The sequence below is a fragment of the Eucalyptus grandis genome, chromosome 7, assembly GCF_016545825.1.
Source record: "Eucalyptus grandis isolate ANBG69807.140 chromosome 7, ASM1654582v1, whole genome shotgun sequence".
Taxonomy (NCBI): domain Eukaryota; kingdom Viridiplantae; phylum Streptophyta; class Magnoliopsida; order Myrtales; family Myrtaceae; genus Eucalyptus; species Eucalyptus grandis.
Window position 1 is genome coordinate 14,715,892 of NC_052618.1, and position 13,946 is coordinate 14,729,837.

The 13,946-nt window shown below is 33.0% G+C and overlaps 1 long non-coding RNA gene and 2 other non-coding genes across 3 annotated transcripts in view; all 3 read left to right on the forward strand.

Moving 5' to 3' along the window:
- The window catches only part of LOC120295294, a 74,487-nt gene that overhangs the window by 12,421 nt on the left and 48,120 nt on the right, over positions 1-13,946 (forward strand). The gene's annotated exons all lie outside the window — the stretch shown is intronic.
- Positions 5,185-5,258, forward strand: TRNAP-UGG. Its single transcript has one exon. It is a non-coding gene; the product is annotated as a tRNA-Pro (tRNA).
- TRNAW-CCA lies at positions 5,453-5,526 on the forward strand. The gene has a single exon. It is a non-coding gene; the product is annotated as a tRNA-Trp (tRNA).

Here is a 13,946-nt window from a genome sequence, read left to right on the forward strand (position 1 = left end):
GTCAAAAGTGACGTGCTTTAGTTCTAGAAAGGATGTGGAAATTTATGCAGCACACCATCCCTCATGGTCACTTGATAGTATTCAAATATGGGAGAGACAGCCTCTATACTCATGTAATTATATTGGATAAAAGTGTTTATATGGATACATTATCCCCAAGTAGTGATGAAATTGAAAACCCGGAGAGTGAATTTCATATACATCTTGCCCTATAGTCCACTTTGTTTTCCCAAATTGTTTTGGTTAAGTCATTGGAATCACATGGATGTTATTTTCCTTTAAGTGTAAATGGCTACATGTGTAAAATTTTGGTTTTGAAATTGCATTTTGTTAATTTATGGATTCTTAAGATTACCAATTTTAAAATAAAAGATTGTATTTTTTTAATACTAATCGGTGTAAAGAAGATCACTATTATTCATAGGCTAAGAGGATGTGGTTGAGAGGATCGGTGTTAGCAACTCTGAAGTGTTATCATGAGAGTTCAAATATAGTATATACAATTGTAGAGTCTATGAGCTCTGTCCTATGACATTTTGACTTCAGATTGCCGGTTGCGGATCGTTAATTTGTTCATTGAAACTCCCGAAGCTAGTAAATACAAGCATTTATTTGCATTTTGCTTGCCTTTTCACTTTATTGTTCGTTTGTATTTATTCTTTTCCTCATCATATATTGGTTCACAAATATCTACCTCGGCAAGAGTGTTCCTTGCCAATTCATAAAGAGATACATCTAGAAGAACCAGCAAATTGTGACTTAGGTATTTAAACAAATCATGGTTGGCGCAGCTCAAGACATCCGTTATCCAGCAAACATCTCTGGTGGTTTTGCCCACGTTTGTGAGAGAAGCTTGTTTGAATGAAGGGGTTTCCGTGTGTTTGAGCTCATTGATAGCGACAATTATATGGTCAACTCTTTAATTTGACCATAAGTGAAATCTCCATAAGCAATGCAATGCGACCGTGCCAGCCATGCTCCCGGTCGAAACCGGTGCGATAGTTAAATCCCCAGGTTGTAGCGTTAAGACCTCACATTAGTCAAGACTTGATCCAAGCGTAATCATCTGTGTACCGGATGCCGTTGCATATCTTGGACATAAGCGTCACGTCCGGGTTGCTTCTTACAAGACTTGGACCCCCCACTGGAAGCCCCGTGAACATAAGGGTGAGCGCATGTGATGTGGCCATGGTCATCCTAGAGCCCTTTTTCCTCCTTTTGGCTCTCTTTGGTTTGCTACAGAGAGACACACAATTGAGTTTGGCTATGATAAGGGTTCGTCTTCATGGCGCACTCCATTTATTCGTTGCTCTTGGGCTAAGTCAGTCCCAGTTTTAGTCATTTATGACGTCACGTAGATTTTTTTTTTTTTTTAGTAACTTCAACGGCTGTTTCTATGGATTACTCACCCATTAATGTACTTTGTTGTTGCCATCCTCACAAACCATAATCTCATAATTTTCAAAGAAACATTTCCCTTTCTCTCTCTCACCATGCATGAAAATTCAAAATTGAGATCCTCTAAGTTTAGGAAATAAATTTATGCTACGATAAGGGAGTGAATAATAATCATTTTGTTCTAGAATTCAATTTTTCGCCATTCTTTGGATGAATTTCTGAGCAAAAATACGCATTTGATAACGGCATAAAGTTTCTGTTATTGAAATAGAAAATCGTTTGACATAAAATTTCTCCCTCCTAAGTAGCTAGCGGTGGCGACCCTAAACAAACCATTTCACTTTATTTCTCTCTCTCTCTCTCTTTTTTTTTTTTTTTTTTTAAGAAATAGAAAAGTATAAAATTTTACTTCTCATTTAGTATTTCTAAGCTAACAATTTGTTTTGGAATTTGAAAAATGAAATTACATTATCAAACAAATTTTTGTTTCAAACTCGTTCCTATATCAGAAAAATAACAAAATAGAAAAGCAAAATTGTTGTCATGCGAGTACCCTAAATGACCCACTTCACTATTATTTTCTTCTTTCTTCTCCTATTTTGCACACATGTGTTTGCTTCACATATGAGTCTCGAATATATTTCTATATGTAACATTGTAAACTTAGGTTAGGTAATTAATGGAGTTTGTAATACTTTTATAATCCAAATAACACCATACTTATGTTGCTGTTAACACTACTACTCAGAGTCTATTAAAAAAAAAAAAAAAGAAGCCCAAACACTGGATTGAACCACCCGAACTAGCCTGATAATTTTGGGCTCAAATAGTCTCCGGCCCGGTCACTAGGCCTCAAACTATCCATGAGTTTGGGACCTGAATGATTGCCAAAAACAACCCGATTCATAGATCGGAAACTGTACATATGCATGTCCCCTATGTCAATTCCCTTTCCTGTTGAGGGCTCAACTTCTCTCATTCGCTCGTTTCTCACGTTGATCGAGATCTGGCTGCCACCAAGCTGCCATCGTCGCCGCGGTCAATTCATAATTAAATACCGTTACTGTATAGGTAGATCTCGTTGTGAAAGACCTATTACTAGATAATTCATAGGTAGAGCCGAAGAATGTAAACTGTACAACTTGCTAATAGCATTGATTAAATGAAGTAAGGGACTCCGGTATATATAGAGGGCCTCACCGTTTAAGACATAACCATAGAAACGATGGAATCCACTATTTCGTTATTCATTTCTATTTATTACTTTTTTCTGTTTTTTGATACCTAGTATCAATACTCGTTTCGAGGTGAAATGACTATAAAAAAAGAAAAGACAAATCGTGGTCGGGAAGGTTATAGTAGCAAAAGCCATTGGAATTTTTATTTTATACATTGGAAGAATCCGTTTTGTTATTAATAAACTAGGAAAAGGGAAAAGAATAACTGAAAGAAAGGAAATCAATTAGTTATTCATGAAAGTTTCATTTATTCAATGACTAGAATTAGACGAGGATATATAGCTCGGAGACGTAGAACAAAAATTCGTTTATTTGCATCAAGCTTTCGGGGGGCTCGTTCAAGACTTACTCGAACAATTATTCAACAGAAAATAAGATCTTTGGTTTCGTCTCATCGAGATAGAGATAGGAAAAAGATAGATTTTCGTCGTTTGTGGATCACTCGGATAAATGCAGTAATTCGCGGGAATAGAGTATCCTATAGTTATAGTAGATTAATACACAATCTGTACAAGAGACAGTTGCTTCTTAATCGTAAAATACTTGCACAAATAGCTATATTAAATAGGAATTGTCTTTATATGATTTCTAATGAGATCAGATCATAAAATAAAAAAGGAAATTGTAAGGAATTTGTCAGAATATTTTAAATGGAGTTCGCTGGAGAATGAACTCCGGGAAGGTAGAGTAGAAATTAGTATGATAAAGAGAATATGATAAAGTCGTTCAAAATGAAATGAGCGAATATGTCCAATATCCAATAAAAAAAGATTTCTTCTTCTTCCCCAATTTTTTTCTTACGATTTTTCGAACAAAATATCAATCTGTGTTTGAGTTCGGATTTTTATTTGGGTTCAATTGAGGAGTAAAGTAAGTCTACTTTTTTTTATTTATTTATGGTTCTAAGACCAGTAGCTCCGGCGGTCGACTCGCTTCTTTCAAATTGTTTCTCATTATTAAGAAAAGGTAACAAAGATAAAATACGAGCTTGTTTTATAGCAATAGTAATTAATCGTTGTTGTTTTAAGGTTAATCTATTTACCCGTCTAGATAATATTTTTCCTTGTTCACTAATAAATCGACTAATTAAACTCATGTTTCTATAATCAATTCGATCCCCCGATTGGATCGGGGGCAAACGCCTACGAAAAGATCGCTTGGATTTAAGAAAGAGTCGCTTGGATTTTTCCATGGTTTGTTTATTCCTTATCCTCAAAATCCTATTTCAATTTGATCCAAAAAGATTTCAAATTCAAAATATAGGATTTGATTTGGCTTTTTTTTTTAGTTAGTTATATTATGTTAACTAAAATGAAAATATATAGAATAATATGCTATATATAGAATATGTCCTTTTCGTGTTACTTGTAAGAGTGACACACAGGCACTTGATTCGAGTTATTTCTTTATCTCCCCGTGAATCGTATGTTTGTAACAATAGGGACAGAATTTTCTCAATTCCAATCGACTAGGCGTATTGTGTCGATTCTTTTGAGTAATATATCTGGAAACACCCCTTGATTCCTTATTAAGACCGGTTCTAACACAGTTGGTACATTCTAAAATAACCGTTACTCGGACATCTTTACCCTTGGCCATGAACCTCCTTTGCGTTTTTGATTCAACCAATTCTTCTACTTTCTGCGAAAAAAGAAATAAAAAAATAAGAAGTAAAACAACAAACTAATATTTAGGTATATTTTGAATCGAATTCGATTCAATGTACAGTATTTTATTAAAAGATCTTGTATGATCTTCTTGCCCTAGACACATTTCTGTTCTCACAATATTATTTCTAAATGGAATTGAGAGAAAACCCGAATTTCGCCGAGGTTGAATCTACTTTTTATTTCTCTTTCCTCCTTTCTTGATTATACTTCTACTTAATATATTGTATCGAATTCGATTTTTTCGAAAAAAAAAAGAGGGGGAGGGATTAGTCACAAATCTTTTGATTCTACCTCTAATCTTCTTCACCCCTTCCCATGTCAATAACTAGAATGAAAAAAAAGGGAATGTCAACGCATCCGGAAATAAACGATTGATCTCTATCAAAAGACCTGCTAAAGCCCCAAACCATAGAGTACTTAGTACCGGTGCCACGGAAAGATATGTTTTTAGATCTCGCATTTTAAATCCTCCTTCTTTATTCTTTTTATTTATTGTATTATTTATTGTAATGCCTAATGTTAATACATATATGATCCGATATAATATATATGTAAGTAGTTAAGGACCGCTTGTATTTGTACACGGAATTCCTAATTCCAATTGAAATCTACAATGATTCGGTAGATAAGATTTTTCTTTTCTTAAAACCGAAAAAGACGTCCCTTCCGACTGAGCATTCCCAAAAAATATTCCCTTTTTTAGTTATTTTTTACGATGGGTTTCATATTCATGTGTATATAAGCCTTCTACTATTATTATATGTTACATGAGAATAAAAAAAAGAAATGGCAAGATAACTTGGATATATCAATGGAGAAAATAAGGATTTTGAAAACAAGACAGGGATTCTATAAAATGACACTGTAGACCAATTGAAAGGGATGTAGCGCAGCTTGGTAGCGCGTTTGTTTTGGGTACAAAATGTCACGGGTTCAAATCCTGTCATCCCTACCTATTACTTCTCGTCTGAGCAGTAACGAGGGATTTATTGAAATCGATTAAAATCAGGCATACATAATCTTTTTTTATTATATCATATTCTATATGATAGTCTTATGCATACAAGATGTATTCGGGTTATAAAAAAAATCCTCTTCTTTTTTTTTTAGTTTTAGCTAGTGTGATAATGATAAGAAGATAAGAAAGCGCTCTTAGTTCAGTTCGGTAGAACGTGGGTCTCCAAAACCCGATGTCGTAGGTTCAAATCCTACAGAGCGTGATTCCATTCTTGGTTAGGTTAGTCCCAAAATTACAATTAAATAATTGACCAGTAATCTTAATTTGACCTCCTTTGGATTAAAGAAAAGAGGAGGTCAATTAAAAAAAAAGATGTTAATTAATTTAATCAAAGATCCAACTGATCACCACGTCTGTATTGTAAATATGCAGTTACAAATAATCCAGCTAAAGTAATAGGAATTAGACCTAAGACAATTCCAAATAGAAAAACTTCAATCATTTCAATTTTTTTGAAAGGGAAAAAGGAGAGGTAATATCTATCCCTACATATTAATCCGCATTGCCCATGAATCTCAATGACCACTAATTGGAAATTGACTCTCTAAGGAAATATAGAGTCTATCAATACCACAGAAAGATTTCTTTTTATGCGTTGTGTTCATTCAATTAATTTCAAATAAGTCGTATCTTGGTCAGACCAATAAAGAGAGCTGAGGTTATAGTTAAAGCTGCTAGTAGAAAACCGAAATAACTAGTTATAGTAAGCATGAAGATGAAGGAGCTAAATGAAATGTGTTCTTTTTATACATATGTTTAGAAAGCACTTCCCTAAGTTTCAATATACGAAGATAAGCAAAAATACCAATTCAAATGAAAGAATAAGTTCAATTGATAGTTGTTAATTCATCAATCATTATAGACGGGATTAACAAAAACATAGAGTAAGGGAGGTAGAAAAAGAGATCAATTAATCATTTGTAATGTCTACCTATCCCTTAATTTCGAATCAAGTGATTCATTAGATAATTCTTGAGTAGACTAATATTAAAATAATAAAATATTAAGAAATTCGAATCCATATAGAACAAAATTTGAAAATCATTTATCTTTTCTTTTGATCTTTTTTTTTTTTTTTAATCGTATCGAATCTATTTTTCGATTTTAGAATAAAGAGTGACCTTATAACAATAACACCTTTTTTTCTTGTCATTTGAGATATTATGTGAATGAATCTACTCCTGAATTTAATGAGTAAAAATGAAAATAAATAAAGTAAAAATAACAAAGGTATCGTACAACTGATCAAATCACTCACGAAAATCAAATCTTTATTTTTGTCCAACTCGATTCTAAGACTAGTAATTCCTATAATTTTTTCTTTCTTTTCTAGGTTCTACATTTTTTTTCCATATTTATTAGAAATAGAAATTGTCTTTTCATATCATAAATTCCCATCCTCGCAGCTAGTTCCAGAAAGAACCTTTCGATCTAATACAAGAAAACAATGTGTGCATCACGAATACTGATTATTTCAATTCTATTTTTTTTGTTGTTCTCTTTTTTTTTTCAATACTATCTACCCCTTTTACTTGTTACTCTACGAGGAAACAATTCCTCTTAAAATGTAAAATGAAAAAAAAGGATTCCAACAAAAAACTTTTCTACAGTTTAAGCTTATATCTTTGAAAAGGAGATTTTTCAATTTCGCATCGAATTGAATTGTGGAAAAAATGGAGAGAAAGAAACCTTATAGAAATTGGAGAAATTCGATATTGAATAATACATGCATGATTCTACATCGACAAGCAACAAGAAAAGAATAAAGAAATTATCGAGTACTTCATTTTCATACTGATTAAAATTGCGTTGCTGTGTCAGAATAAGGATAGCTATACTGATTCGGTATACTCGAAAAACACCCTTGGTACAATATTGACGATCTAACAAGGATGGAACTTCAGTGAATTTCCATTTACTGATATCATCTTTTATGGAATCGATCCCCCCTTTAACTGTACAAGAATATGTGGAGCTCAGCATGTCTGGAAGCACAGGAGAACGTTCTTTTGCTGATATTATTACCAGTATTCGATACTGGGTTATTCATAGTATTACTATACCTTCCCTATTCATTGCGGGTTGGTTATTCGTCAGCACGGGTTTAGCTTATGATGTGTTTGGAAGCCCTCGTCCAAACGAATATTTTACAGAGAGCCGACAAGGAATTCCATTAATAACTGGCCGTTTTGACCCTTTGGAACAACTCGATGAATTTAGTAGATCTTTTTAGGAGGACCCAATGACCATAGATCGAACCTATCCAATTTTTACAGTGCGATGGTTAGCTGTTCATGGACTAGCTGTACCTACCGTTTCTTTTTTAGGGTCAATATCAGCAATGCAGTTCATCCAACGATAAACCTAATAAAAATTATAGAGCTACGACACAATCAAATCCGAACGAACAAAATGTTGAATTGAATCGTACCAGTCTCTACTGGGGGTTATTACTCATTTTTGTACTTGCTGTTTTATTTTCCAATTATTTCTTCAATTAAGAGAAGAAAAAAGAATAGTATAATACTAAATCATAATAAGAATTATCTTAACCCATTCGGAAGGATCACATCTCATAATTATCTATGGCTGTTTATGTCTTTAGCATGACAACTTTGATGAAAGAAATGGTGGAGGGAAGCGGGATAAATGGCCGATACTACTGGAAGGATTCCTCTTTGGATAATAGGTACTGTAACTGGTATTCTTGTGATTGGTTTAATAGGTATTTTCTTTTATGGTTCATACTCCGGGTTGGGTTCATCTCTGTAATAATCTAATAATAAGATGAACTAAGTTGGAGACATGAAAGCTTAAGAAGGCAAGGGGATCCTTCTTAAGCTTTCATAATATTTTCTTAGTCTAAATAAAAAATAAATAACTTTTCCCGATTTTGAAAAAAAAAAAAAAAAAACTTCATTTCATTTTTTTCTGATAATGTTTTTGAAAATTTCATTAATTGATTTAGAACATCTCTTATTCGCTGATAGTATCTTATCTATCTTTCAAAGTTCGAAGAAAGAAGGAATCGCTCGATTTGATTTTCCTGAATGACACAATTACAATATATATTTCTATCAATCAGATATTATCCAAAGCAAATCCTTTTCGAATAGATCCTTACTCTACTCTATTTAGTATCTCATCAAAGTTGAATTTTTTTCTAAGTTCATTAGAATAAGTTCTATTTTATCAAAAAATTTCCCTCTATTTTTTGTTTGTTCACTACTTTATATATGTATACGTAATAAATATAAAGTAGGGGTTCTGATAAACCTGGAAAAAATATAAACTAAAGATAGTAATTTTTTACTAACGGGATCAAAAACCGGTTTTCTTTGACACAAGAAAGGAATGCAGAAAATTCCTTTCTTGTGTCAAAGAAAAGACTAAGAAGAAGAAGGCGAATAATTCTTTGTTTTCTATTCTCCACTTACTTATTTTATGTTTAGTATCCAGTGAAATTTTCGATTTGATTTATTCTATTAGAATAGAAAACGATTGATCCATTCTATGACATTTCAATCTCACAAGAGTGACCTAGTGACACCGCTCGAATTTGGCTTAAAAAAAAGAAGGGATAAAGTAAAATAATCTTTTTCACAATATACATACTATGACTAGTAATGCGGTACAAATAATTCCCGATATCGACATCTGGAATAGAAACAAGCAAAAAGCTTTTCATAATTTTTAATCATACATAATATAATTGAATTGTCAAAACAAAAATTGGATTCTTTTTACGAATTTGATATTGGAAATCCGCGAATCTAGAAATTCATTTCGGACAATTGAACCTTCTCAAACTGTTTCTTCTTAAGAACCAAAAATATTTGTGCCAAAATAACAGATGCCAAGAAGAACAAAAGGCCTTGGACACGGAATGGATCTTGAAGTACTATTTCCGCATCTCCTTGACCAAATCCACCCACATTAGGATTACTCGTTAATGGCTGATCAAGTTTGATAGATTCGCCTTCGGAAACAAGAAGTTCTGGCCCTGGTGGAATAATATCAACCACTTGACGTTCATCTGACGCATCCGATATGGTTATTTCGTACCCCCCTTTTTCTTTTCGTATGATTTTACTTACTACACCAGCCGCTGTAGCATTATAAACTGTATTGTTACTCTTGCTCCCATCGGGATAAATCTGACCCCTTCCTCTGTTCCCGCCTACATATATGGGATATTTTAAGAAGTGAACATCTTTATTAGTAGCGGGGTCCGGGGAAAGAATAGGAAAGGTGACTTCACTATATTTCTGACCAGAAACAGGACCTATCACAAGAATATTTTTTTTATTGGGGCGATAGCTCTGAAAAGACAGATTGCCTATCTTTTCTTTCATCTCGGGCGAAATACGATCGGGAGGCGCTAATTCAAATCCCTCAGGTAAAATAAGAACAGCCCCCACATTCAAACCTCCCCTTTTACCATTAGCAAGAACTTGTTTAACTTGCATATCATAAGGAATTCGAACAACTGCTTCAAATACAGTATCAGGAAGTACCGCTTGCGGAACCTCAATATCCACGGGCTTATTAGCTAAATGGCAATTGGCACATACAATACGTCCGGTCGCTTCTCGTGGATTTTCATAACCCTGCTGTGCAAAAATGGGATATGCATTTGAAATGGATGTCCGAGCTATGATATATATCATCAGCGATACGGAAATAGATCGAATAATCTCTTTCTTTATCCAAGAAAAGGTGTTTTTAGTTTGCATGGTCCAATCATTGATCCCGAAAATTTCTACAATAAAATTAGGTAGGTCGCTTGTATAGTTCCCTATCCACAATTCTGCTATTTACTTTATTGAAATCATTTTACTGGAATATAAGGAGTAGGAGAAATCCCTGTAGGGTAGAAAGAGTAAGTACGTCTTAAAATGGAAATGCTTTGCTTATGTACCTTATGTTACAAAGTAACAAATATTCTAGTTAGATCAGTCATTCATTGAATGATAAATCACTACAAGTGATGGAGATATACGATTTAAATAACGGAAGATCCAATATTTTAAAATTGTATCCAGAATGACTGGAAAAGTAGAAACAAGACCCGATATAATTTGATCGTTGTGAGCAAATCCAAAATCTTTGTAGACATAGCCAATCATTAGTTCCCAACCATGGGGCGAATGGAATCCGATACATAAATCAGTTAATAAAAGAATAGAAAAAGCTTTTATTGTGTCACTTAAGTTATATAGGAATTCTTGAACCCAAGAGTTAAGAATAGCAAGTTCTTCATTACCCAGAATAGAATAACCACTTAAAATAATGAAAGAGGTTATATTTGTCGATAAGTGCAAAATCATATGGATATGATCCTCATTGTGCATCTTGATCAATTGGATCGTTTCTTTGTGGATTCCTATACGAAGTGTTTGTAGATGTGTTTCCGGGTATTCTTTTATCATTTCGTCCAAGAGTAAGAGTTCTTCCAATTCGATGAATTTTTCTAGAATACTCTTTTCTTGAATATCAGTCAAAAAAGTTTCGGATTGCCTAGTATTCCACCAATTAGTAATCCAAAATTCAAGACTTTTATTAAATGAGAGAGAGATCCACCAGGGCAAAAATACTATAGATGTAAGATATAGAAGAGGAAGAAATGCTTTCTTTTTTTACCATTTTTTCATCTTTGAATTGTTAATGAATCCACCTCATTTGTTGAATCTATGTGATCTACTATTTCTATTAACCCTAAGTTCTATTACAGGGCATCGGACCTATGAATCTATTCCCTGTTTTTTATTTGTGATTCAGTAGTTAGTCCTTGAATTTCGAAAGAATACAGAAATAGAATAAGAGCCCGTTTCAAATGAAGAAATAAGAAAAAATCTTGTTTCCAGATACCTCAATTGAATTGATCAAATTCGAAGCCCTTTTCGATAAATGCTTGAAAGAACCAATTTAAGCAAGTAATGAATAGCAAGTAATGAATATTATTTCAAGCAAGTAATGAATATTATTCGGATTTTAAGCCAAAAGAACTCCCTTTGTCTTTTCTATCAAAAAAGAAAATCTTTCGAAAAAAAAAATGGCCGGCTACCCCACAGTTCTAGTCCAGGAAAAATGGAGAGAGATTTATTAAGAATATTGTGATCTACCGATCAGAAATTCAAAACCTAATGTAATGATCAAAAATGAGTGGCAAAACAAGACAGAAAAGTTATCCTTATAAGAGATCCAAGCAATCTTTTGCCTTTGATCATTAAGAAAAACAAAAGAAAAGATAAAAAAAAAAAGAAAAGTCGATTGACAAAAGAAAGGAGAGAGAATTTCCAAGATATGATCTATTTGTATCTAACCTATCAATTCATATTGAAAATAAAAAGAGAAATCCTTTATTCCGAAATGTTTTGATATACGAGATGAATCTATTATTTTATTTCGATTTGTTACTTTTACTTGTTTTTTAGTAAATTGAGTTGAGTGGATTTCCATACGCATAAATTCTTTTTTATGCATACAAAAAAAATTTCGTTTTATGGATGTTCCATATACGTATACTTTGGCTCGAATGAACGTTCTGAAAAAATTTTATTAAGCTATGCTATGCTGAAGAAAGAACAGAGAATTCTTGAATTTTTTCCCTGCCGCTGGGAAAGAATTTCTTCTTCAGTTCAAGTTCATTTCAAAATACTTCAATCGGTACGCGCAAGAAATAGGCCAATTCGGCGGCTTTTTGCTCAATTTCACGCGGAGTCAAATTCTCATCAGTACGCGTCAAGGGAACGGCCCCCTGTCCTTTGATTTCCATATAAAGGACACGACGAGCAGAAATACCCTCTTTAACTTCGATTCGGATGGACTGAATATCTTTCATACGAAATCGTAGAAAGATGCGACGATTTTTTCCAGGAAATCCCCAACGAAAAATACACACTATTCCTTCTTTTCTATCGAATCGATCATAGCCACTACCTACATTCCACGAGATTGTGCACCACAAATAGGAACTAATAAAGAGACCTGCGATACCGTAGAAAGACATCACGATCCCTTGTGGAAAAAAAAGAATTTGTTGAGACGGAACTAAAGATATCAAATTCTTACCGAGATAACTGGAAGATCCAACTAATACGAATCCTAGTGAACCTAAAAAAAAGGATAAAGGCCCAGCAGAAATTACTTATTTTTCGAGACCCCACTATAAGTTCTATCCATATATGTTCTGATCGACAACTCATACTAGATCCAGTTGCATTTTATTGGAATTGAGAAAATAGTCCAAATGAATTTGACTTTCGTTTTTTTGTTTCCGAAGTAACTCTCATCAACTAGTGTCATTCGAATGTAAGCCTTTAGGAGTAATTCATCTAATTGGTTAGATCAAATTGGTTAGATCAAATTGGTTAGGTCTAAAATAAGAATATCCCTTTTATATGATCTCCTATAGATATCCACATATAGATACATTGACTTTCCATTTCCTACATCCACCTCGATTCCGATCTATTTGAAAATTGCTATAATTTATTTACCCATATATTTACGCATACATAAAAGCTATGTTCGGAGGAAACTGCCATATTCTACTAAATAGATATCTGTGTTATCTATATCTAAGTCTTGAAAAAAAATAGATAAGATTTGCACCTATCGAATCTAAAAAATCTTGTTTTTTTGAACATGAAGAGATAAAGAAGCCATTGCAATTGCCGGAAATACTAGGCCCACTAAAGGCACAAAGAAAGAGGGTAAGTTGTTAAAAATTATCATAGAATGGGTACCTCGATTTAATATTTGTACCTGTTATTGTTAGAAAGATACCTTAGAATAATTATAATTCGTATATAATTATATTGAGTATATCGAAGTGACTATATATATTAAATAATAAGTGTAAGGAATGGATAATTAAATAAATGAGACTTATTCTTCTTTATCTTTCTACATGAAATATAGAAATATACGTATGATAATCTATTCTATTCTTGTCTTCAAATTCGAATTCAATTCGAATTTTTATTTTATTTAAGAAATAAAAAATAAAGAGTTTCTTACAAATTCACGAAGGATTCGTTAGAATTCAATCCAACAACAGGATTCTTAGTAAAAATAGAGATTCTCGGAAGATATAGTAGAAAGAAAAGATACTCTATATCTATCTTTTCTATATTTGAATTATATATACTATACATACAAAGCAAGAAGGAAAGATGACCTTCGGTTTATTTTATTTGCCTTGCCCAATTTGAATTTTGAAGAAGGAACCATTTTTTGATCTTGTTGCTAGAGGTTTCCTAATTAATAATCAGGAATATCGGTAGAAAAAAAAAGAATTATCCGCACGATTCTTTCTACAATTTACAATTAAATATTATGATTATGTCACCAAAGAAAAAAGAAAGTCTTCTTTAGAATTTTGACTTTGATTCCGATAAACTACCTAATTGTTCGCTACAAATACAAAAATGTAACTAAATAAAATAAAAATAATTTGACTTAAGGCTCCACTTAACTTAATAAGTGAATTTTAATTCAAAGGAAAAAAAGCGTGAAGCTTAAATAACTCACTCAGAACACCCTTTAAAGGATTACGTGGTACGATTGGATCGAATAAGCCCTTATGGAATAAATATTCAGCCGCTTGTGAACCTT